At 38.6% G+C, this 25,342-nt stretch overlaps 1 non-coding gene across 1 annotated transcript; it reads right to left on the reverse strand.

Moving 5' to 3' along the window:
• Positions 1–24,407: 24,407 nt before the first annotated feature.
• Trnat-ugu (transfer RNA threonine (anticodon UGU)) lies at positions 24,408–24,486 on the reverse strand. The gene has a single exon. It is a non-coding gene; the product is annotated as a tRNA-Thr (tRNA).
• Positions 24,487–25,342: the final 856 nt, after the last annotated feature.

The following is a 25,342-nucleotide window of genomic DNA, read 5'->3' on the forward strand; positions in this document are numbered from 1 at the left end:
GGGTGGTAGTTTTCTAAAAATGATATATGAGGTTCATGTATTTGTCTATATGGAAGAAGAAATATAATCATTGGTGAAATACCAATATAGAGTAAAATATACAAAATTAATGGAGGAAAGGTGACCAAGGTAGAGACTTCAGGAGATTGGTCCTTTACCAAAGAGACTACCTATGCCCCTTCTGCCACATGGGGTGACAACGTGAAGGTGACTATGTTAAAAGGGGCAGGTCTGACACCAAATCTACTGGTGTCTTCGTCTCAGATTTCCCAGCCTCCAGAAATATGGGACTTAAATTTTGGTTGTATAACAGCCACCTAGTCTATGGTATTTTGTTGTAGTGACCCAAATGAACCGAGATACCATCCCAGCACAGAGATATTGCAAAAAAGGGTGTGAAACTTGGTAATAAAAATGACAACTGAATCTACGGAGCCATAACTAAAGGAAAGGTCCTGTTCTGTCTCCCATCTAGTCGCTCAGTCAGCTCCAACAATCTGATGAGCCAGGTGCTTTGTTAATACAAGTCTATCCATAATCAGCCCGGTGGCTTAGACCTAATATAAAATCAAAGTTAGGTTATTAAAAATTTCATTTGAATGGACAAATTTGTTTTCATCAAGAAAACAATTGTAATTATATGAGCAAATACTGCTCTGATGTTTTCTTTTATGAAATCAATATTTAAAAGGTAACCTTGTCTTGTACTCAGAAGTTTATCCTTAGTTTTGTGTCTGTCTTTAAAATTAAGAAGAAAAATTCATTGTTTCTGTTCTTTGTTCTACAAATATTAAAAAGTCCCCAGGCCAAAAGCAATAAATATTTTTGCTTAATTTCTTATCTCTATTCCTGATTGTGTAAATTGAAAAAGAGTATTATTTAGCATTTCTCTGAAGATATTTTGTGGAATACTGGTGTGGTGTTTTATTGTAACTTTAATAAATCCTAGGGCTCATGACCAGTGTCAACAAAGTGGGCTTTCAAAGAAACACAGTCCATAACCAAGTGTGATCACTGTCTTTTACGTCTTGCATTTCTCAATGTCAAGAGAGATCCAATTAATAATTCACAGCATCATTTCTTAATTTTTTCCTCATCCTTCTCTTATGTTGCCTCACATCTCAGATTCCTGAGATCTCTCTTCTCTCATTCTTAAACACCCCCACCAAACCATCTTAGACACCCCTTACCTTTGGAGGATCTTCTCTTCTTCCTCTCCTTTCTTCTTTCTTCCCCTTTTCTTTAAATCTCAATTAAGAAAGCCCTGAATTTCTTAATTTTGTGTCAATCCTTAAAATAAAATTTAAAAAGTGTAAGACTGGCGTTAGTCCCTCATTCCAGATACCTGGGGTCTTCTACCTCTGACTAGCTGGGTATTTACAAAGACCATGAGGTGGATATCAAATCGAGGGGAAGATGCTGAATGAACTTTGTTAGATGCTTTCATAAGAGGGTACAGGTCAGGAAAGAGGCCAAATATTTATAAACATATTAATGATATTTTGTTTTGTTATCCAAAAAAAGATGTACTGTGGTCATTTATGCTGAGAAATACTAGTTGTCTTTTGAAGATTTGCAATCATATTAGCCTATTAAAGGCTCTAAGTAGTCTCACAATAAATGATGTATCATTGTTTTATCCAGCATTTCTCAACTATATTTCATAATGGATACATTTTATCTCCCTTTTTTCCCCCCTTACACACAGAAGTACCCATGGGATACCATTTGGGTAAAGTGACCTTAAACAGTAAAAGATGCAACAAATGTAATTGAAGGTACACTTGTGCTACACACATGAGTTGGTCACGGCTTAGCTGGGTAGGTGTTTCAGTGAGGACAGAGATAGCTTGAACATAGTCTGCATTTTTCACATAATATGCAAAACTTGTGCCATTTTTCCATTGGTCTTATGGTTGTGACAGGAGATGCCTTTTGTGGAATAGCCACCAACCAAGTCTATGTGGTCAATAGGTACACAGAGACCAGTGGAACTGCTGGCTCTGGACAGGCTCCTTGGATTTGATTTTGCTAAGATGTTTTGTGTTCCAACTTCTCTGGTCTCTGGATTTGTCTTAGACACTAACCACCTTCTGAGTTAATATCACCTGTTAGCCCATTAGCTCTGGCATAAGTTTAATGTCCTGGGTGTTTTGAAGGGCACTATAATTGTAGATGGATTTGTCCATAGCTAGAGGTAATATATGCCTGGGTATATGAGCAGTTATCACATGTAAAAGATTAAAAAACAGTACTTGAAGTCACATATACTTAGGTATCTAAAGCCTTGCGTGGATTTACGAGTAGAGATAATAGCTGATAAATAATTTAAAAATTTATAAACTGGTGCAGCTTAACTGGACCCAATAATATTGGGAATCTTCCTACACAAAGATACAGAAGATTCACTGTTAACAACAAAAAACAGACAATAAAAAAATTTAGACAAAGAATCATACTTGAATATTTTAACTCTTTAATTACCTATTACTCTTTCAGCAACTGATATTTGGAGCAATGCTAAATGCCACGATTCAAATCCACATCTCTACTTGGGGTGGGGTTTAAATTTGCACCAACTCAACATAAGTGGTTGGTATCTTTAACATTTTCCACCTGAAATTCTTTGGAGGTCTGTAAATATCTTATAGAAATAAGCATCCAAGAAATCTTTCAACTTTGGAAAAAATGGATGTGTACAGAAATAAGGTATTGCTTATTATATAATCATCTGATAATCATTAGTGATGTCTACCAAATATTTGAAAATATTGAATTGAAATTCTTGTTCTGGATACATAGTAGGATTACACGTTCTTCCCAATTTATGTTAAGTTAGGCATGTGACTAGTTTTGGCTAAGGAAATGTGAAAGGAAATGCAAAGTGACTTCCAGGCAGAAATTTGAAGGACAAGTGTATAATTTTTCATAGAGTGAGAAAGAAATGAAAAATTATTGTTTCACGTCACCTAGGTTTGGGAGTATTTGTTATTGCAGTTGACTCAGCCTATGCTGACTGATATCCCACAATGGAACACTAAATAGTCTATGAAGGTCTTATAGTAAAAAGGAAAAGGAAACATACCAATAATATATTCAGTAAAACATTCAAGTTTCAACAATGCATTGTTCAATCATTGCAAAATACATGTGAAAGGGATTTTGTATTGAATCTTTAGAATTTTGAAGGGGGAAAAAATTCCATGAAAAAGGTGTCTTTGGTATATGGCTAGTGACAGATAATGAATAAGCAAAATATGGTATATTCATACGACAGGATATTACTCAGCCTTAAAAAGGAAGGACGTGCTGACATGTGCTAAAATATATGAGGGCATTACGCTGTGTGAAATAACTAGTCACAAAAACATAAATACTGTAGAATTCACTTCTCTGAGTAACTTAGTCAAAACCATGGAGCCAGAAAGCAGAGCAGCGGTTGCCAGGAGCTGGTAGGAGGAGGAAAAGGGGAGTTGTTTAAAGGGTCTAAAGCTGCATTTTTACTAGATGAAAGGAGTCTGGAGATGCCTATGCAACCATACGTAATACACTGTACTATATACTTTAAAATGGTTAAGATGGTTAGTTTTACGTGTATTTTACCGGAATTGAAAAAAAAAAAATGACAGGGGGAGGTAACTTTGTAGGGGGAGAATAAAGCTGCCCTGAGGCCGAGCTGCCCCTTGGGAGCCTGTTAGTCCTGAATCTGTAAAGCAGTGAAGTGCTCTTCCCTAACCCCTTGGGGCTGAGAGAAGGCACTGGGCCCCTCCTTCAAAGATGGTGGAAAGAGACAGACATCGAGACCCTCTGTGCATGTATGATTACACAAATGGTGTGAATCTACATCGTGCACAACCATGGAAACGAAATGATGTACCCCATTTGTGTACAATGAATCAAAATGCAGTCTGTAAAAATTAAAAAAAAATAAATAAGTAATTTTTAAAAAAGAAACAGAAAAGCCTGATGATTCCTGAGGTGGGGAAGTGGGCCCCCCAACTTGGTCTCAGAGAAGGCAGTGGGTGGCCAGGTGGGAGCCAGCCTCCACCTGTGGCTCTGAGCGCAGGAACTTGATCTAGAAGTTGGGGGGCTTGGAGGAAGGCCTCATGGAATGTGTGTGTCTTCTGGTAGTGCCCGGTGGAGGCGAGTGGGGTCACCAGCGAAGGATGACTGACTGCCACACAGCCACCAGGGGAGGACTCCACCACAGAGGAAAAGCAGAGGGTCTCCAGCAAGGGTCATGGTTTCCCCCTGCAAAGCCCTGAAGCTCAGAACCCCCGAGGAGAGGCAGACGACTCTCTACCTCCAGCTCTTGGGCTTGTGTTCTCATCCTGCCTAGAGGACAAAGTGCCCTCAAAATGTGGCCATGATGCAAAGGCAGGAGAGAGACAATGAGCCAAGCTGCATCCCGTGCCCTCCTGCTCTCCCTCTAGGAGAAGGAAGGCAAGGAGGAAGGAAAGCTCCCAGCAGGGCCATTCCCTGATACCGCCAGCGGTCCCCATAGGGTAAACGAAAAAGTCATGATCTGCAAAGGCTGCAGTTATTAGTGTCAGATTTAACCTTTGTTCTACTGCGAGAATCTGAGGCACTAAGTCATCACCTAAGACCTAGTGCTCGGGAGGGGCGGGGGGGGGGGAGGGAAAAAATAACAGAATAAAGAATCTAAAAAATAAATAAATAAATAAATAAGATTTAAAATAAATAAGTAAATAAAAGACCTAGTGCTCACTGTGTGACAAAACTTTTGTCACTCTGTGTGGAAGTCGGTGCTTTCCACATCCAGTGCCTGATGTCCCCAAGGACATCCAAAGAGGCCTGCCAAGGACACCAAACAGTAAGCAGGGGTCTGTGGCACTGTGGTCTAGCTATTGCTAAATTAGTTCTTGCTGGATTGCCTCCCGAGGAACCTAGGGCCAGACTGAGATGCAAATACCACTTCTGGCGTTTATTGAGAACACATGAAATCATTCGCACACAGCAGCGGCTCTGGAGCAAAAATACTCAAAGCACAAGTTAGAAAATCTGTGTGAATACAGGGTTCATGTGAACGGTGGGGGCAGGGGACACACAGATGTGTGCATGTGTGTAGGGGTATGCGTGTGTTTAATAGAGAAATATTCATACGGGACGGCAGTAGCAGTAGCCTTGGGAACTTATGGAAGTGGTAATCTACATTTTAGCGATGTCTTTTCCTTCTTCACAGTCAAATGACATTTTTCAAACAAATATTCTGTGAGCAAAAGCGGGAGAGCACGTACAACAACCTTAAGTGCTCAGGAAAGGAATTATGGAGAAACACTACCCACTTAACTTATCTCAGCGCGGTGAATGATTACAGGGCTTGGGTTATTTCTGGCCACATCTGAGTGTCTGTGAAAAGTGGAAGTAAAGTCATTAAGTAGAATGAGCATGTGTGCATTTAGTCATTTGCCTTGAGTCAGAAAGTCTAGACGCTCCCCTGGGAATACCAGGCACGCGGTGTATTTCTGTGACCTTCAGGACTCTCTTGTGACCGGAAAGGCAGAGTCCATCTGAAGGATCCTGAAGTAAACAGGCTTGGTAGTTTTTGTTTGTTTGTTTGTTTCTTTGTTTTTGGTGCCGAGGATTGAACCCAGGGGCGCTTAACCCCTGAGCCACATCTCTAACCCTCTTTTATTTAGGGACAGGGTCTTGCTAAGTTGCTTAGGACCTTGCTAAATTGCTAAGGCTGACTTTGAACCTGTGATCCTCCTGCCTCAGCCTCCCAAGCTGCTGGGATCACAGGTATGCGACCCTGCAAAAGCAAAACCACACGGATCTGGGTTCAGACACATGCCAGGTCTCAGCCCAGGCCAGTGGGACAGCCAAAGACCTCAGCTACATCTGAACACTACCTATTTGCTACCACAGTAACCTGAGAATGTAATCTGTGCACCTTGGTTCCTTCACCTGTGGAACAGGTATAACCATTGTAACAGCCAGAATAGCCAAGATTTATTAAGAACTCTGGGTCCCCCATAACAAACCCTTGATTCAGTTGCACATTTTGGCAACCTTTTGAGGTAGCACTGGTGTATTCTGTTGTTTCTAAGACATTCATGTTCTTATTTCTTATTTTAATATTCACTGTTATCAACATGATCATGTAATTGGTCAGGAATATAAGTCATGGCTGCCTACTTCAAAAATTTTTCTTAGTGGCATATAAATTGATGGTGAGTTGGATTCAGTGAGGAAAGAGAGGCAGAGGTGTGGAAACTGAGGTCCAGGTAGATTAAATAACTTGCCTAAGATCACCCACCTAGAAAGTGGTTGAACTAGCCAGGCATGGTGTCACATGCCGGTAATCCTAGCCACGTGGGAGGATGAGGCAGGAAGATCACAAGTTTGAGGTCAGTCTTAGCAACCTAATGAGACCCCATCTCAAAATAAAAAGGGTTGGTGCCGGTTTGATGGCACACATCTGCAACCCCAGCAGCTCAGGAGGCTGAGGCAGGAGGATTGCAAGTTCAAAGCCAGCCTCAGCAAAAGCCAGGTACTAAGCAACTCAGTGAAACCCTGTCTCTAAATAAAATATAAAAAGGCCTGGGGATGTGGCTCAGTAATCAAGCACCCTGAGTTCAATCCTGGGAATATTAATTGATATAAATCAATCAATCAATAGGATTGGGGATGTAGCTAAAGCACTTGCCTAACATATGTCATGCCCTGAGTTCAATCCCCAACATCACAAAACAAAACAAAAATACAAAAAACAACCCAACCGGTTAAGCTGGGTTTTGAATTCAAGCTATTTCTAGAGTTGATTCTCTTGTAAGACGTGAGACTTCTGGGTTTCATCCTGGTTTCTCCACTTACTACCTGTGTGTGAACTTGAAAAAGTTTGGAATCTCCCTGTGCCTCAGCTTTCTCATCTGTAAAATGGTGATAATAGTAACTACTTCATAGGATTAAAATAGGGATTAAACAAGTTTATACATGTAAAGCTCTTAAAATAGTTCCTGACATATGGTGTTCATTAAAGTTTAGCTCTGATTCTCTTTAACTATTACAAAGAGAAAACCAGCATCCCTTGCCATGAAGAGGAAGAAACTGGAAAAAAGAAAGATGTCACTAGCAAAAGAACACGTTCCTCTGCATGTGCCTGAAACAATCTCGGCTCCAGGACAGATAGGTTACCATACTTGGGGCACTGCCTTTTTTGGTTCTATCTCCCCAAAACCAAGAGATCAAGTAAACTGAAATGGGCGAGGAGCCAGGAAGTAGAGGCTGTCAAAGGAAGGCCAAGGGACAAGAGGCAGGGGAAGGTGGCAGTGAATCTGGGGCCTGAGCTGGGGGTGGCCTCGGCAGCTGGGGGCCAGGGCAGGTTGAAGGAGAGGTCACTGAACACCCGACTGGAACTACGATGGGGTTTTCTATCTGCAGGTTACAATCCCTTAGCAAGTTAAGGGACGAATCTGGTGAGTCACAACCAGCACCTATAGAAATGCAAAGAAGGTCCCAAGGGCATGATATATAGCAATGATAAACACTGCTTTAGGGAACCTGGATTTCAGCTGGGAGCGAGGAGATGGGTGCTGTGGTTATGACTTGAAATGTCTTTCTGTGGATTTTGGTGCAAAAGTTTGAAAGCTACTGGACTAAAGCAAAGAGAATAGGCATGGGCTAAAAACTAAACACGCTGTATGAGGTTGACGAAATGCGTTTCATATCAACAACCGAGGACCGCTGCGTCCACACAGTGTGGCTTCTAAAAGCACTCAGGGATTCAGACAGACCTTAAGACTCCTGTACCTTTCTCCCCTTTTCTGTGTCTTATTGCCCTGGGGAAACCACACCCTCTACACACACACACACACACACACACACACACACACACACACTCAGCCCGCCCCTATCCCAGGGCTGACTTTGCTTCCCGTTGGCAGAGTCACTTTGCCTTAGACCTAGTTCCTGTCTCTCCCTTCCAGTGGTCATACCCTAAACCAAACATCCCAGAGATAAGGGCCCATATTTGTTAATCGCCGGAGCGTGATACCTGCATGTAGAACACCTGGCCCTTTCAGGAAGCTGAGGTCACTCTTGTGTTTTTCTAAGTGTTATTTAAATATAAATGACAAAGAAAGGCAAGGAAACAGAGAATTCACAGTCCCCAGTAGTAATAGCAGCTCAATCCTAGTGGAGCTGACTGAGCAGATTTAAGACTTCAATCAAGAATTCAGTGGGGTAGCCCCTGTCTGTACTCCCGGTAGGTGACTCGGAGGCTGAGGCAGGAGGATCACCAGTTCACAGCCACCCTCAGCAACTTAGCGAGGCCCTGTCTCAAAATAAAACCTAAAAAGGGGTAGGGATGTGGCTCAGTGGTTAAGCACCCCTGGGTTCCATCCTTGGTACCAAAACACGCACACACACACACACACACACACACACACACACACAAAACAACAAAAACAAAAGAGTTGGGTGGGAAAGAGGATCTAAAATAACTGAACAGAGGTTCCCCACACTAGATTCTGCCACCACGAAGCGCCGGCACCCTCATCATCCCTGGGGACTGGCAGCCCTGACCCCAAGGGAGCTACAGTCCCCACAGGCTCTAGCTCAGTCTGCCTTTCTCCAGGGAAGGATCTCATCTTGCACACTCACACAACCCAAACCACCTCGGCAGGGTGCCCTCTTAAGGTCAGAGCCACGCTCCAGTTGGTCCTGCCCTTGGGGCAGGTGAGCACATCATCCCTACTGCTGCTCCTGGGATCCCCAGAACCACGGGCATCATGGCTTCCACAGTCAGAAACCCCGGGTTTTCCCGTAGGGTGTGTCCTCAAGCTTTAGCCCGCAGCTCCAGCTTCACAGATGTTGCTGCGGGGCCTGAGGCCAGGCCTGGGCGTGACCAGCACTTCAGAATCTGGACTGCTACTGCTGCCACCAGCACTCATCTCTGCTGAGCCCGAGTGTGTGTCCCCCAGCTCCTTGTGTCCCCAGCATCAAAGCCATTGCAGCCAGAGACTACACCACCACAGGTGCTTCCTTTTTGTGGGACCCGAGGACACGCTCTTCCATGATTTGAGCCACAGCTACAACTGCCACTAATACCACTCGCCTTTGAATGGCCTGTGATCACGTATCTCTGAAAGCCCATGTCCCTTATGAGGTCACGCCACTACCTTCAAACACCTGCAGTGGACACCACTGAGGCACCTGTGGACCACTGATTTTGATTGTAGCTGAAGAAATTACAGGAGGGCTTTACCTCTGTCCTCACTCAGAATCAAAGCCAAAGCACCTACCCAGCAATGTCCTACGTCCCATGGAAACAAAAATGACCCCGTAGAAGCTACTCTTCAAAATTGGAAGAGGCAATTGTTACACCAGATGTTCAGACGCAGGGACACAAGAAGCATGGGCATGAGCATTTCAGTTTCAAAGAACCACAATAATTCTCCAGAAATTGACCCCAACATACAGGAAGCCTATGACATGCCTGAGCAGAGATGCGAAACAATGATCCTAAGGAAATGTAAGAGAATATGGATGAGTAATTTATCAAAACAAGGAAAATAACTCAGGAGAAATTCAACAGATAGTAATCACAAAACCAAGAGTAATCTTGAAACCAAGTAACTCAATTGCTGAAGTAAATACTCGTGAGCTCCAACAACAGACTAAGTAGAAGGAAGAATTTATGAACTCGAAGACAAGTTCTTTAAAATAGTCCAATCAGACAAAAACAGAAAGGAAAGACACAAAGATTAAAAAGAAAGAAGAAAGTCTACAAACTTTATGGGATACTATTAGACAAATATCTTCATTATTGGGATTCCAAAGTAAATGGAAAAGTTATTAAAAACCTATAAAACAAAGTAATAGCTGAAAACTTCCTAAGTCTTGAAAGAAATATTGACATCCATATTCAGGAAGCTCAAAGGATCAGAGTAGACTCAACCAAATAGGAACTTCTCAAAGGCATATTATAGTCAAATTTCTAAAAGTCAAAGACAAAGAGTGAGTTCTAAGAAAATCATGAAAAAAGTATCAAATCACATACAAGAAAATTCTCACGATATAAAAAGTAGATTTTTCGGCAGAACTCTTTTTATTTGTTCTTTTTACATACACATGACAGTAGAGTGTATTTTGGCATATTACACATACCTGGAGTATAACTTCCCATTCTTGTGGTATAGGGGGTGCCAGGCTAACTCAGGCACAGGTAAGAGCCATGGAGTCAGAACCCAGACCCTGGGAGTTGGGTAAAAGCAGACTTGTGGTGAGCAACCTGCAAACTCATTTATTGTAGGAGAAACCATACATTTTATAAACTTTTTGCCCAATCACAATGTGCCATGGGGGATCAGACCACCAGGCCCCTATACAGGTTCCCTTGGTAACACTAGGTCAATTTGGAGGCAGTTGTTTACATTCCTAGGTGGTCAGAGCGGAATGCTCCTCTCTGCAAGTTCACACATTTGAGACATAAACTACTGTGAGCCAAGAACTAGGATTTCCCCCAACATTGTGGTTGTACATGATGTGGAGTTACACTGGTTGCGTGTTCATATATGAACATAGGAAAGTTATGTCTGATTCATCCTACTGTCTTTCCTATTCACATCCCCTCTACCTTCCCTTCATTCCCCTTTGTCTAATTCACTGAATTTCTATTCTTCACTCCCCCGGCCCCTTTATTATGTGTTAGCATTCACATATCAGAGAAAATATTTGGCCTTTGTTTTTTTGGGATTGGCTTATTTCACTTAGCACAATAGTCTCCAGTTCCATCCATTTACCTGCAAATACCATAATTTTATTCTTCTTTATGGCTGAGTAATATTCCATTGTGTATATATTGACGCCATCCAGCAGAGTCAATTTGGTGTGGGAGACAAAGGGGCAGCAAGACTCTTGAATTTGAAGCAGTTTATTGATGATTCAGGAACCCGGAACACCGGCGCTCAAGGAGAGCCGGCTTATATTCCCTCCAGGAAGCGAAGGAGGCTAGTTATGCCAAGATCAGGCGAGGAGCTAGCTGTCCAATCACAGTAAAGTTCAAACAGGCACGAGCAGGAGCACTCGGGAACACATGTGCACGCGTTGTGTGTGTGGACTTATTTGAATACGGCCAATGATAAAGCACTTGGGTGTGTCTATGTTAACCGACTTCCTCACCACTGATGTGATCAAAACAACTTCTGGCTGGTTGCCAGGCGCCATCTTGGCGTAGTCTGCATGGCATAGCCCCCAACATATAGATCACATTTTCTTAATCCATTCTTCTGTTGCAGGGCACCTAGTTTGGTTCCATAGCTTATCTGTTGTGAATTAAGCTGCTGTACACATTGATGTGGCTGTGTCACTGTAGTATGCTGATTTTAAGTCCTTTGGGTATATACTGAGAAGTGGGATAGCTGGGTGACATGGTGGTTCCATTCCAAGTTTTCTGAGGAATCTCCACACTGCTTTCCAGAGTGGCTGCACTAGTTTTCATTCCCACCAATAATGTATAAGTGTACCTTTTCCCCAACATCCTCATCAACATTTATTGTTACTTGCATTCTTAATAATTGCCATTCTGACTGGAATGAGGTGGAATCTCAGTGTAGTTTTAATTTGCATTTCTCTAATTGATAGAGATGATGAACATTTTTTCATATATTTGTTGGTCATTTGTATTTCTATTTTTTGAAGTACCTATTCAGTTCCTTTGCCCATTGATTGATTGGGTTATTTGTGGAGTTTTTTGGTATTGTTTTTTGAGTTTATATATCTTGGAGATGAATGCTCTATCTGAGGTACCATGGCAAAGATTTTCTCCCATTCTGTAGACTTTCTCTTCTCATTCTTGATCGTCTCCTTTTCAGTAGAACTCTTATAATCCAGAACAGAGTGGGATGATATGTTCAAAATCCTGAAAGAATAAAAAAAAGTCAACAAAGAATACTATATCCAGCAATACTATCCTTCAGTAGTGAAAAAGATATAAAGTCTTTTTCTAGACAAGCAAAAACAGAATTAATCACCACCAGGCTAGACTTATAAGAAGTAGTTAAGGGAGTTCTACATCTGGAAACAAAAAGATAAGAACTACCATCATTAAAACAGTGAAAGAATAAAATTCACTGGTAAAACAAACACAAAAATGAAAAACAGCAAAGACTAAAACCTTATCATTACAGAAAACCACTGAACCACAAAGATAAACAACAAAAGGCATAAAGAAACAGAAAACAAAAAAATGTCAGGAGTAAATTCTAATCTATCAATAATGACCTCAAGTATAAATGGATTAAAGTTTCCAATCAAAAGATATAGACTGGCCAAATTGATAAAAAGATAAAACCTATAGTCTGCCTGTAGGAAACTCACTTTACCAGTAAAGATACACATAGCCTGAAAGTGAGAGTTGGGGAAAGATATTAAAGTGAAAAGCAACCAGAAGTGTCTATACTTGAATAAATTAAAGATCATAAAGAAACAAAGGTCATTATATTTGGATAAAATGATTGATTCAGCAAGAGGAAATAACAGTGGTAAATATATATGCCAACACCAGACCAACCAAGTATTATTAGATCTAAAGGGAGAAATACAACAATTTATTCATCCATGGATAGATCATTCCAGAGAGAAAATCAAAAAAAGACACATCAGAATTGAATTATACTATAGAGTAAATGGACCTAGCAGACATTTATAGAACACTTCAGCCAACAGTTGTAGAATATATATTCTTCTCACCAGCACATTGAATGTCATCCAAATGTTAGGTCACGAATCAAGTCTCAATAAATTTTTTTAAAAACTAAAATTTTGTCATATATCACAACAGAATCAAACTAGACGTCAAGAAGAACAATGAAAAATGGAAAAGCAACATGGAAATTGAACATCATGCTCTTGAGGAACCAATGAGTCATTGAAATTAAGAGGGAAATAAAATTTCTTGAAATAAGTGGATATACAAAAAACATATCAAAACCTGTGGGATGCAGTGAAAGTAATACTAAGAAGAGAGATTCACTACAAAAAATGCATACATCACAACAACAAAAAAGACATTTCAAGTAAACAACCTAGCAGCGTACCTCAAGTACCTAGAAAAGCAAAAACAAACCAAGTTCAAATTTAGTGGAGGGAAAGAAATAATAAAGATCAGAGGAGAGATAAATCAAAACTGGAGAAATAATACAAAACCAAAAAATGACTTTTTGAAAAGATTTTTAAAACCTTTAGCTAGACCAACAAATATAAAACACAAAACTAGAGTTGGAAAAATACATATTACAACTAATACTACAGAAACATAAAGGATCATAAGAAATTATTATGAACAAATATGTGCTATTGGAATATCTAGAAGGAATGTGTAAGTTCTTGGACATGTATAAGCTACCAAAATTGAGTCAAGAAAAAATAGGAAACCTAAGCAGACCAATAATGAGTAATAAGATTGGACCAGTAATTAAGTATCCCATCAAAGAAAAGTTCAGGGCCTGAGGTCATCACAGCTGAATTCTGCAAAGCATTTAAAGAACTAATCTAATTCTTCTTGAACTGTTCCAAAAAATTAAAAAGGAGGGAATTGTGACAAACTCATTCTACAAGGCCAGCATCAACCTCATACCAAAACCAGACAGAGAAACAACACCACAAGAGCTACAGAACAATATCCTACTGAAGGGAAAAAAGATAAAAACATTTCCTCTAAGGTTTAGAAGAAGATAAGATGTCCACTTTCACCCACTCTTATAACATTGCAAAGTTTTAGCAAGAGCAATTTGGCAAGGAAAATAAAGAAAGGGCATCCAATTTGGAAAGGAGGAAATTGAACTGTCCCTGTTTGCAGATGATGTTATTTTATACAAACTTAAGACTCTACCAAAAAATTGTAAACTAATTCAGTAAGGTTTCAAGATATGAATTCAGTATTCAAAAAGCAGTACCATTTTATACAATAATGAACATACTGAAAGAGGAGTCAAGAAAGCAATCTTATTCACAATAGCTATGAAGAAATGAGAATTTAGCCAAGTAAATGAAAATTCTCAACAATGAAAACTATAAAATACCAATGAAAGAAATTGAAGAGAACATATGAAAAAATTGAAAGATGTCCGCGTTCATGGATTGGAAGAATTCATTTTGTTAAAATGTCCATACTACTCAAAGGATCTTCAAAACACCACTGTCATTCTTAACAGAAATAGAAAAAGCAATCTTAAAATTTGTATGGCAGTTGGTGATGTAGCTCAATGGTGGAACACTTGCCTGGGATGCACAAGGCCCAGGGTTCAATCCTCAGCACAGCTAAAGAAAAAAAGAATGGAACCATCAAAGACCCAGGATAGCCAAAGCAATACTGAGCAAAATGAACAAATCTGGAGGAATCACGATGTCCGAACTCCAAAAGATACCACAAAGCCATGGTAACCCAAACAGGTTGGTACTGCCACAAAAACTGACACATGGAACAACAGAACATGATAGACAACCCAGAAATTAACCCACATCCATACAGCCAACTGATTCCAACAAAAGCACCAAGAACATACACTGGAAAAACATACACTGGAAAAAGGACAATCTCTTCAATAACTGGTACTGGTACAATAACTGGGAAAACTGAATATACATTTGTAGAAGAATAAAACCTGATTCCTTACCCTTCATCATATGAAATCAACTCATGATCAATTGATGAAAGACCTAAATATAAGAACCAAACTATGATACTACTAGAAGAAAACATCGGTATAGGCAAAGTTTCTCAGACAAGGCCCCAAAAGCATGAGTAACAAAGTAAAAGTATACAGATAGGATTATATCAAACCAGGACACATCTGCACAGCAGAGAAAACCATAAACAGCAAAGAGGCAACCCACAGAAGGGGAGAATGTATTTGCAAACTATTCAACAAAAGATCAATATTCATACTACGTTAGGAACTCAGATAACTCAACAGCAAAAAAAAAAAAATCTAATTTAAAAATAGACAAATAATCAGCATAGCTATTTCTCAAAGGAAGATAAACAAATGGCCTATACGCATATGGAAAAATGTCCAATATTACTAATCATCAAGGAAATTCAATCAAATCCTCAATGAGGTATCATCTCATCCCAGTTAGAATGGCTATTATTAAAAAAGACAAAAAAAAAAAAGTACTTTTGGAAAGGATATAGAGAAAGGGTAATTTTTATACACTGTTGGTGGGAACATAAATTGTACAGTCACTATGGAAAACAGTCTGGAGTTCTGCAAAAACAAAAAACAAAAAACAAATTAAAAAAAAAACCCTAAAGTAAAACTACCATATGATCCTGCAATTCCCTAAAGGGGATTAAGTCATTATGTCAAAGAGATACTTGCCCTCCTGTGTTTATTACTGCCCTGTTCACAATAGCCAAGATACAGAATCTTCCAAGATGTCCATTGACAGATGAATAAAGAAAATGTGGTAAATATACACAAAGGAACATTATTCCACCATAAGAAGAACAAAATACTGTCATTTATGGCAATATGGATGGAACTAGAGGACATCACTTTAAGTGAAATAAGACAAAGATGGACAAATGCCACATGTTCTCATTCATTTATGGAAGCTGAGAAATTGATCTCATAGAAAACAAGTGGAATAGAGGTCACTAGAGACAAGGAAGGGGACAAGGGAAGTGGGAGGGAGAATGGCTAGACAAGAAAGGAGCAAACTAGATTAGATAGGAGGAATTGGTTCTGGTATTCTCTAGTCTAGTAGGGTAGCTACAATCCTCAACAATTTATGATAATCTCAAAACAACTAGAAGCTTGAGACTTCCCAACACACAGAAATGGTAAATATTTGAGGAAGTAGAAATGCTAATTACGCTGATTTGATCCTTACACATTCTGTACAAATATCAAACTAACATTATTCCTCATAAATATGTACAACTATTATGTGTTCATTTAAAAATTTGGAATAAAATAAACTTTTTAAAAAGTCGAGTGGGAGTATATTCTAAACCACCAGAGAATTATCTCTCCTGTTGGAACTACATAAAGCAACCATGAAAGAACAGATCTAGCCTTGTTCACACTTAAAAATGACCAGTGTTTCAAGTAGTAAGTCTGAATCAAATTAACTTTGAGTAAAAATGTTTCCATGCAAATTTCAGAATAACATAGGATTACAGTGACTGCCAAATCTTGGGAGGCTCCTTCTCTGGCAACGGAGAGTGGGGTCAATGGGAATGGCGTGAAGTGACTCTCAGCCAACACCACCTTCCTGCCTAATGACTGCACCATTCAAGTCACATGACTGTGGTTATTTCCAAACTACTTTCAACTTCCAGGTAAAACAGTGAGTGGAAATCATCAGTTAATATCGTAGGGAAGCCCCAGAAGAAAAAGAAATCAAAGCTTATCAGTATGTAAAAATGGAGGTTATCAACGTGTCTTGTAACAATACAGAGTCACAATAATTCACTAAATTCTCAAGATTAAAGGAAGTACAAAACTTGGGCATCACTGTGTAAAGACTTCACACCCAAGAATTCCCAAAATGAAGACCTGTAAAACACAGCTATTATTTGTAAACTCACGTTGTTTGCCATTTAATTAGGCATATTATCCAGTAGCTTCTTTGGGGACTATTGCATAAATCATTTTTTCCATTAACTAATTTAATTTTGTTAGTAACTATTTATTCTCCCTATTGTGGTGAAACAAAAATCGTAAGCTTCTGGAAACTCTTTTAATTTGTTTTTTGTTTTTTGTTTTGTTTTTGTTTTTTTTTTTTTTTGGAGAGAAATGGATTTTTATATAAGCACTTAGAAAACTAAGTATAGAATAAATTGAGAAATAAATGCATGACTTAAGTCCTGTGAAAATCCAGGTAGAAGTTGGCAGCATGAAGGAGAAAAGATTGGCCAAAATCCTAGGATGTAAAGGGAAAAACAGCAAGCTGGTCCCAACCTAAGACTCTGTCCCCCAAGGCTGAGCCAGGAGAAGATTGAGTTCCTCTTCAGCCATTCCTCAAAGGCAGTCCTGAAACTCCTCACTTTTAAGTTTCTTTAGGGTTTATTGAACATTGTCTGGAACTTCCGTGGAGGTGCCAAACTTCGTCCATTTTGAAATGGCTGGAAGTCATTTGTAGTCAGATCTGGTTCGTCAGATCAAATGTGTTAAAACAGGCTGTGACTTCGAAGTGACAAGTCTGTGTCTCTCATCTAGTTCATAAACAGTCCCTACAGGAATGAACACATCAGTTCATTAAGGTTCTTGGAAAATACAGGGAAGGGAGGGGTGTTGGGAACAACCTGGGAAGATACTCATCTTAATGGCATAGAGCCATGATTAGAGCTAACGAGGTTGACACCATCTTTCCCGAGTTTAACAACATGGGGAAAATGAAGATAAGGAACAGATTCCGTCTCTTCCAAGGAGGCTAAGTTCCAGGACAATCCAAAAATTCTAGGGAGAAGGACTGAGGGCCAAAGAGATCTCCCAAAAACGTTTTCTTCTGTGGGTAATTCTTTTCCTTCAGAACTGAAGAATAACCAGTAGTCTGAATGAACTGAGACATTCCTGATGCAGATCAAACATGTTTATTGCAAGAAAGAAAAATCAGTATAGTAAGATAAAAGGTAAAAGTCACCTGAAATCCACCTGAGAGAGTGACTAAGCATCATTTCATGTAATTCTATGCTTTATGTACACATGGGCGTGATTGTATTTGCATATACAATATGCATGAGTGTGTATGCATTTAAGGACACATTTTAAAGGAACTGGCCACAAGATTCTCTGCATCTTTATAATGAAAATATATATAATGAAATATATATTGATATATATATAATATATATAATGAAAATATATAATGAAAATTCCTCTAGGTCAAGTAGTATAGGTCATTAATTTTTAATTCTTGCATAATATTCTATTATAAGGATGAATATAATTCTCTCAGCTATTCTTTTATTAATGGACTTTTGATTCACTACCAGCTTTTTCTTATTAAAAATAATGTTGCAATGATCATCCCTGAGTATATACACTTACATACTGGGGATTTTATTTCTGAAATCCCAGGAGTACAATTCTGGGTTGAATTGTATGTGCATGTAAATTTTTAATAGAGATCATGAATTCTTTTTCACATTTCCACCAGCAATGTTTGAGTGTGCCCTTGCCCTGACACCCATCTCTGCTAATAATAGGTGCTATTACACTTTTAGTCTTCCCACTCTTGTGGGTATTATCATGATCATTTTAATTTCCATTTCTCTGCATATTGGGAAAGGTTAGGCATTTATCTTACTTGCTCTTCTTAACAATTGCCTATTCCCATCTCCAGTACATTTTGCTATTGGGTTGATTATCATATTAAATTTTGGAAGAGCTTCTATTATGTTATACTAATTTTTATCTATTATTTGAATTTAAAGTATTTCCCTCAACTTGTTTGCATAGTGACTCTGTTTTTTGTAGTCCTTGAGCTATGAATAATACTTTAAATTGTGTATTACTCAATGTGTATATTCTGGACTTAGTTGAAAAGATTTCTCCAATTCCTAGGTGTACTCTAAAATTATTATTATTTATTTTTGCTTTCAAGTCCTCAACCAATGAAAAATTTATTTTTGGAATTAATGTAGAGATCCAAGTTTGTTTTCTTCCAGGAGTATATCCAATTGTGATGAGACAGTTATATTTTATAATGACATACCACCTTTATCAGATGTTATACTCATATATACTAAGATATAATTCCAAACTTCCTATTATTTTTGTATTTTATAGTGGTCTTGTGCCAATATCACAATCTTTTATTATTCTGGCTTTTAAGTAGCTTTACTGCCCTAACTCTTTTCCATCAATTTAAGAGCATTTTTATCCAATTAAAAATATCATTGCATATTTATTGAGCTGGGCATGGTGACGCACACCTGTAATCCCAGCAGCTCAGGAGGATGAGGCAAGAGGATTTCAAGTTCAAAGCCAGCCTCAGCAACTTAGTGAGGTTCTAAACAATTTAGGGAGACTCTGTCTCAAAATAAAACATAAAAGGGGCTGGCGAGGTGGCTTAAGCATCCCAGGGTTCAATCCCTGGTACCAAAAATGTATACCATTGAGATTCTATTAGAGATGTACTATATTTGCTTACTATTTTCAGAACAGATTTCCTTTTTTTAAACTAAGTTGCTTAGGACCTCAATAAGTTGCTGAGGTTGGCCTTAAACTTGCAATTCTCCTGCCTCAGCCTCCTGAGTCAGTGATATTACAGGTATGCACCACCATGCACGGCAGAACAGATTTCTTTAAATGATTATTCCTTTTCAATAATGTAGTACAGATCCATGTTTATTCAGAGCATGTTTTTACCCTCTAGTAGTATTTTATTTTTTATATAGATCCTTTTCCTTCCTTGTGTAATTTACTTCTATTTTATGAATTTTGTGCTATTAAGAATGGAATATTTTCTTCATCTGTTTCTTGGTGGATATAGCACACAAAGAAAGAGTTAATGATTTTATATATTTGTTTTGTGTCTTCCCAGGTTGTCAAATTCTTTTATTCTACTTGTTTTTTATTAGGGTTTCTTGGTGACGTGGACATAAACTTAAATTACCAGCAAAAAGTTTTACCTTTCTTTTCACATTTATGCTGTGTATTGTGTGTTTATTGTATTTACTAAAATATCTAGGCAATACTAATTAGTAATGGTGATAGTGTTCCTTTCTATCTTGTTCTTGATTTTGATGGGAACAGTTTTAATGATAAGAATAGATATCCTCCATGTTTGTGTAAATATGTCAAAACATACTCTTCTGTCATGTATATCTAAAAAGAACAACAACGACAAAAAGAAATGCAAAGCAGAAAAATAAAAGAATACAGATGTACTATTCACATATTGTTAGCTTACTTAGATTGTGCGACAACACTAAAACATTAGGGACTTGCAAGCACACAATTTAATTTTTCTTCACATTACATACTGGCTGGTAGTATGTGTGATTCTGTTCTATGTGTTTGGTTCTAGATTAAATAACAGGAAACACTAACATAATCCACCACAGTCTACTCCTGGCTCAAAAATATCTGCTGTCCTCCCATTCATTCACAAAACAGACTTACCTTTTCCCCAAGGAAAGCCCCTATAAGTCCCATTCCATTGTGCGTGACAAGGCTCTTCAAAGAAATGTGATAATCCCCAGGTCTGTTTCAGCTGTGACTCTTCTCTATCTTGAAAGATCATGAAATAGTCCTTTTTCCTTAGCCTATGGACAATAGAAAAGAATGTACCCTTGACTTCCCCTGTATTAGGATAGGACAATTTCTATCATCACTCATATTGAGAAGCAGGAGAGACTGAGGGTAGCCATAGTCACTAATCCATAGTGAATCTGAAATTTCTCGGAGGAAATGCGGCAGGGATTTCAAATCCCGGGTGGAGGAGAATTTCTTGATTAGTCCTCACTTCTACTCCTGCAAGTCCATTGCTCTTCTCTCTTAGACATATATTTCCATTACCGCTCTTGGTCATATTTTTAAAGGGCATTAGAGAATGTGTCCTCCTTTGGGCCCTAGCACCTCCTTCTCCTCTTGTTCTTTGTGTTTAGCAGTTTGAAGTTCTGAAAGTTGTGTCTAGTCTTGAGTTGTCAGTGGCCACTCTTGGCTAGTAGTTCTTTGGCAGTACAACTGTACCAGAAATGTTGATCATTTTGCTCCTGATTTTATTGGGAATACCTTGAGATTAGCAATGTCTTTAAGGAAGTCACGAAATAGTCCTTTCTCCTGAGTAATGTTTTCCAACTGAAAAGATTTGCTGAGTACCACTGTAACTGATTCAGAAGCTTCAATAGACTTGATGGCTGTCATCTTGATTTGGTACTTGCCACAAAGCTGCCTTAACTGGCTCTCGATGCTCAAAGCATGTCTCGATTATTTCCCAACCACGTTTGCAAATCAGTCAACCAATTCTTTTCTGAGTTTATTTCCTTCTTTTAATAATTTTATCAAACTTAGACAATAGTAACAAAAGCATTCTAGTAACACTGTTTCCCAATTTCTTCATACAAGTCCATCAGCTCAATGGGTATATTTTCTGTCTTCTGAGATGTCCCCAGCAATAATTTTGAAAATGTTTCACCATTAAATAATATGGGCCAGCATTTTTCCAGCATCTAATGATAATTTCCTTGCCGTAACTACTTGATTTTAAAAGTCAGCGTTCTATATTTTCTTTCCTCCTTCTCCTCTCCCCCTCCCCTTTTCCCCCTCCCCCTTTCTCCTTCTGCTTGTCCTCTTCCTCCTTCGGTTTTGTTTATTTGCTATTGCAGTGCTCTACTCCTAGTGGCGGTTTTTGTACTTTTTTAGCTCTTGCTAGTGCTAACAGTCACCTAAAAGCTGTCAGTGACTTGCAACACCAAAGTTTTAGTTTTTGCTTTCCCTGACTATTGACTATAGGTCAGCAACAGCAGTGGCTCCGCTCGTGTGTCTTCTCTTCTGGGATCCAGGTTAAGTACAGCTTTTCACGGATATTTGCCATTTGTACATCAAAGAAAGTTACAATGGCCAATTCATACTATAGCTCTTGAACTTCAGCTCCAAGGTGACATGAATCACTTCCTCTTGTATTCATTGGTGAAAGGAAATCAACTGGTCAAACCAGGGCCTCATGATGTCAATGTTACAGAGAAGTATAAACCTCTCACAAGGACAGCAATAAATGATACAGAGCAGCAGTACCATCTTACCACAGCATTTCATCCTTCATGAAAAAAGTTTCATGAAGACTCTTTATAATCTTTATCAGGAACTGAGTAGTTTTCTTCTATTCCTAACTTATGTGTGTTTAAAAAATAGTTACTGTATTTATTTATGCAAACTCTTTACAGTATCTACTGATTTGACGAGTGGTTTTCTACCTTTTATTTGTTGATAAAATTTTAAAAATTTTCCCTTTATATAACTATCCTTTAATATCTAGAATAATTGTACTCAGTAACTACAGACGAGTCTCTGTATAACCCAATGAATCCTACTCAATAAAATGTAAAAAAAAAAAAAAAAAAAAAAAAAAAAAAGGTGTCTCTATATTCAGCAGTGTAATTAGTCAGTAATGTTCTATTCTGGTTCAATTTCAGGTTTGGCTTTTAGAGTATGGAGGTTTCATGATGTGAATGGAAAGTTTTAAACTTATTCCTTATGAATTTAAATAATTTACTGGAATTGATTTACTGAGATAATTATTACTAGAACTCAGATCTAAATTATCTATTTCTGACACCTTTTAATCTAACTTTTTTTTTTTTTTTTGATACCAAGGATTGAACCCAGGGGCACTTAATCAGTGAGTCACATCCCCAGCACTTTTTATGTCTTATTTTGAGACAGGGTCTCACTAAGTTGCTTAGAGTCTCGCTAAGTTGCTGAGGCTGGTCTTGAACTTGTGATCCTCCTGCCTCAGTCTCCTGAGTGACTGGGATTACAGGTGGGCACCACTGTGCCTGGTTCTGATGCCTTTTAATCTCGTAGTTTAACTATCTATCCTAATATTTCTGTGGCAATTTTTCTTTTAAATTTTTTTTACTCCTTTTTGTGTACTTTTCTCAGGAAAAGTACCACCATTTATGCAAATTATTATCTACTTAAACAGTTTAGCAAAGAAAATCACAACTGCAAATTTTTATCAGTCTTCTATTTCTTATATTATAGACTCCTTGTCATTACTTTCCAGTTTATAATATAAATTTTATCACTGCCCCACAGTCTATCTTCTGATACACTAAAGGTATGCTTATATATTCTCTTTGTGGCTAACCTCAATCTCACCCTCTCCCATACTTTAAGCTGGGGTTTTGTTTTGTTTTGTTTTGTTTTTTGGTACCAGAGATTGAACCCGGGAGTTCTTAACCACTGAGCTCTAAGCTGCCACTTAAAGCTCATCGTGCCCAAATTCTCCAGAAGCTGAAGGCTCAGATATCTACCTTGCCTCATGTATATAACCGGCTTGATAGCTTTAACTTTGTCAACATTTGTTTAAATCAACAATAAGCATTTTTTCTTAATTATCTGAATCACTATCCAGCTAGTTTCACATCCATATTCATTCAGACAAGATGGGGCACGTTCAGGATGGTTTGGCTGTAGACTCCATATTCATTCAAACACCAAATCCTGGTTGTTTCACCTTCTAACTGAAGTTCACCTCTATCCTCTCTTCTCTATCTGTGCTGTTGCTGCTTCCATTTTAACCCTCAAGATCAGGGAAGTTCTTTTCAAAGGTACAAGACTTTCTCTTCTCCTCCTGTCCCCACCCTTCCTACCCTTAACATATCCCCCAAAAGCTTGAGATTGATTTATATAAAATGCAAATCTTACCATATGTAAGGCCCTTCCATGCTTCCATTTTCAACACAAACTCCACAAAACCTACAAAGTCCATTATATTCCCTCCTAAAGAGAAAAGCAACTCACAACATAAATAACAGTGTGAACCACTTGAGTTCTATGGGTATGTATGCCTTGTGTGAAGAAAAAGATGTGGCAGGCACTGGGTAGATCAAAGAACCAACATTTATTCGTTGTCTACTGCAAGCAAGTCTTGTGCTGGTGTTTGCTATCCTATTCAAACATTATGACAAGTATGGACATACTTGTGATATGTCCACTAGAAATGCTTTCAGAAGCAAGTTACTACCAAAATATCCCTTTGATGGTGGCTTAGACCACAAAGACAGCCAACTCTCTTATGGTAAAATGTCTAAGGCTTGGTGTTCCAGCTCAATGATGCCATGAAAGTTTCCAGAGTCTATTTTTTCCAATTTGCTATATTTAGTGTTTTGGCTTTTCATCCTTATGTTTATTTCATCATGAAAGCAAGATGGCTAATGAAGGTCCAGTTTTTACAGGGAAGAAGGCAAAGAGGTGACTCCAGTAAGCTCCCCTTTAGAGCCTGGTCCTTTTACAAGGAAACCAGTGTTCTCCCAAAATCCCCAACAGGCTTCCACTTACACTTCATTGGCCAGACTGGGTCACCTGACTACCCCTATCCGCCAAAAAGATGAGAGCAAGAACTTGCTCCAGGATTTCCAGCCTTGGGGGAATGGCAATAAAGGAGAGGTGGAATAGGAGAGGCTACCAGAGACTATTAGATAATACACAGGGTAGAGACTCCACAGCATTATTATCTCCAAGTCATAGGTGAGGTCAAAGTTGTCCAAAGTCCTACTTCTGATAATTGGTGGACTTTGGATTTGATATAGAGTTCTGTTTCCAAAGTTTATACTGTCTTCCCCATAGCACCCTGGTCTTCTCTGATAATTGGTGGACTTTGGATTTGATATAGAGTTCTGTTTCCAAAGTTTATACTGTCTTCCCCATAGCACCCTGGTCTCTCCATATACTCTTTTTTTCCTCTCTCTCTTTTTTTTTGGGGGGGGGTGCTGGGGATCGAACCCAGGGCCTTGTGCTTACAAGGCAAGCACTCTACCAACTGAGCTATCTCCCCACCCCCTCCATATACTCTTGAGAGCAGAATTTCAGATACTCAGACACGAGGGCCATTTCCTGCCACCTACTGGTTTCCCTAAAATCGTACTACATACATTACACTCTCAGGTATTGAACAGAGTTATCTAGAATGTTCTGAAGACAAAGCCACCCTCCTGACTGTTTGATGAAGCCTCATAAACTGTAGTCTTTTTGTAAATTATTAGGGGCAATACTAAGGCTGTTTGAGATTGGCTTTGAAGTATCGTACTTTGGAAGAAACCACATGCTTCCTTTGACCTTCCAGATCCATAGTTTGGAATCTTTGCCAAATTTAATCACTGAGCTGTGAATAAGGTTTTAGACACAATTGTCCTGACCTTTGGACACTTTACTTGCCTAATGAATAGCTGGTAACTTGAGAAAGACAGTCAAACCTTCTCTAATATATCAAAGAAAAAATGTGCAATACCCACCTTAGGAGCTAGTTCATTTCAAGATAGAATTTCTAAGGAAAGACATGCATATGAGACTTTGTACCTTATGTTTCTTTTATCCTTGCTTTAATAAATGAGAATCCACAGGGCAGAGGTCCGATTTTTTGCTCTGTAAAAATAATGTAAATCTCTTATTGCTTACCGTGTGATATTTGTGTCATTACAATGGCAAGATTATGATTTCAGTTCATAGGAAGTGAAGGATATATATATATATATGCAATAAAAACATAAAATGTGTACTAATTCTAATCCCACTGGAAATCATTCTTCCCTGACAATAATTTTCAGTTCCACCTGATGAAAACTCATTTTTATAGAAATGAAGCCACAGGCAACTTAATACTCAAAGTTAAAAAAATCTACCTCAGGAACATGAAGATG

This window comes from Sciurus carolinensis, chromosome 4, assembly GCF_902686445.1.
Source record: "Sciurus carolinensis chromosome 4, mSciCar1.2, whole genome shotgun sequence".
Taxonomy (NCBI): Eukaryota; Metazoa; Chordata; class Mammalia; order Rodentia; family Sciuridae; genus Sciurus; species Sciurus carolinensis.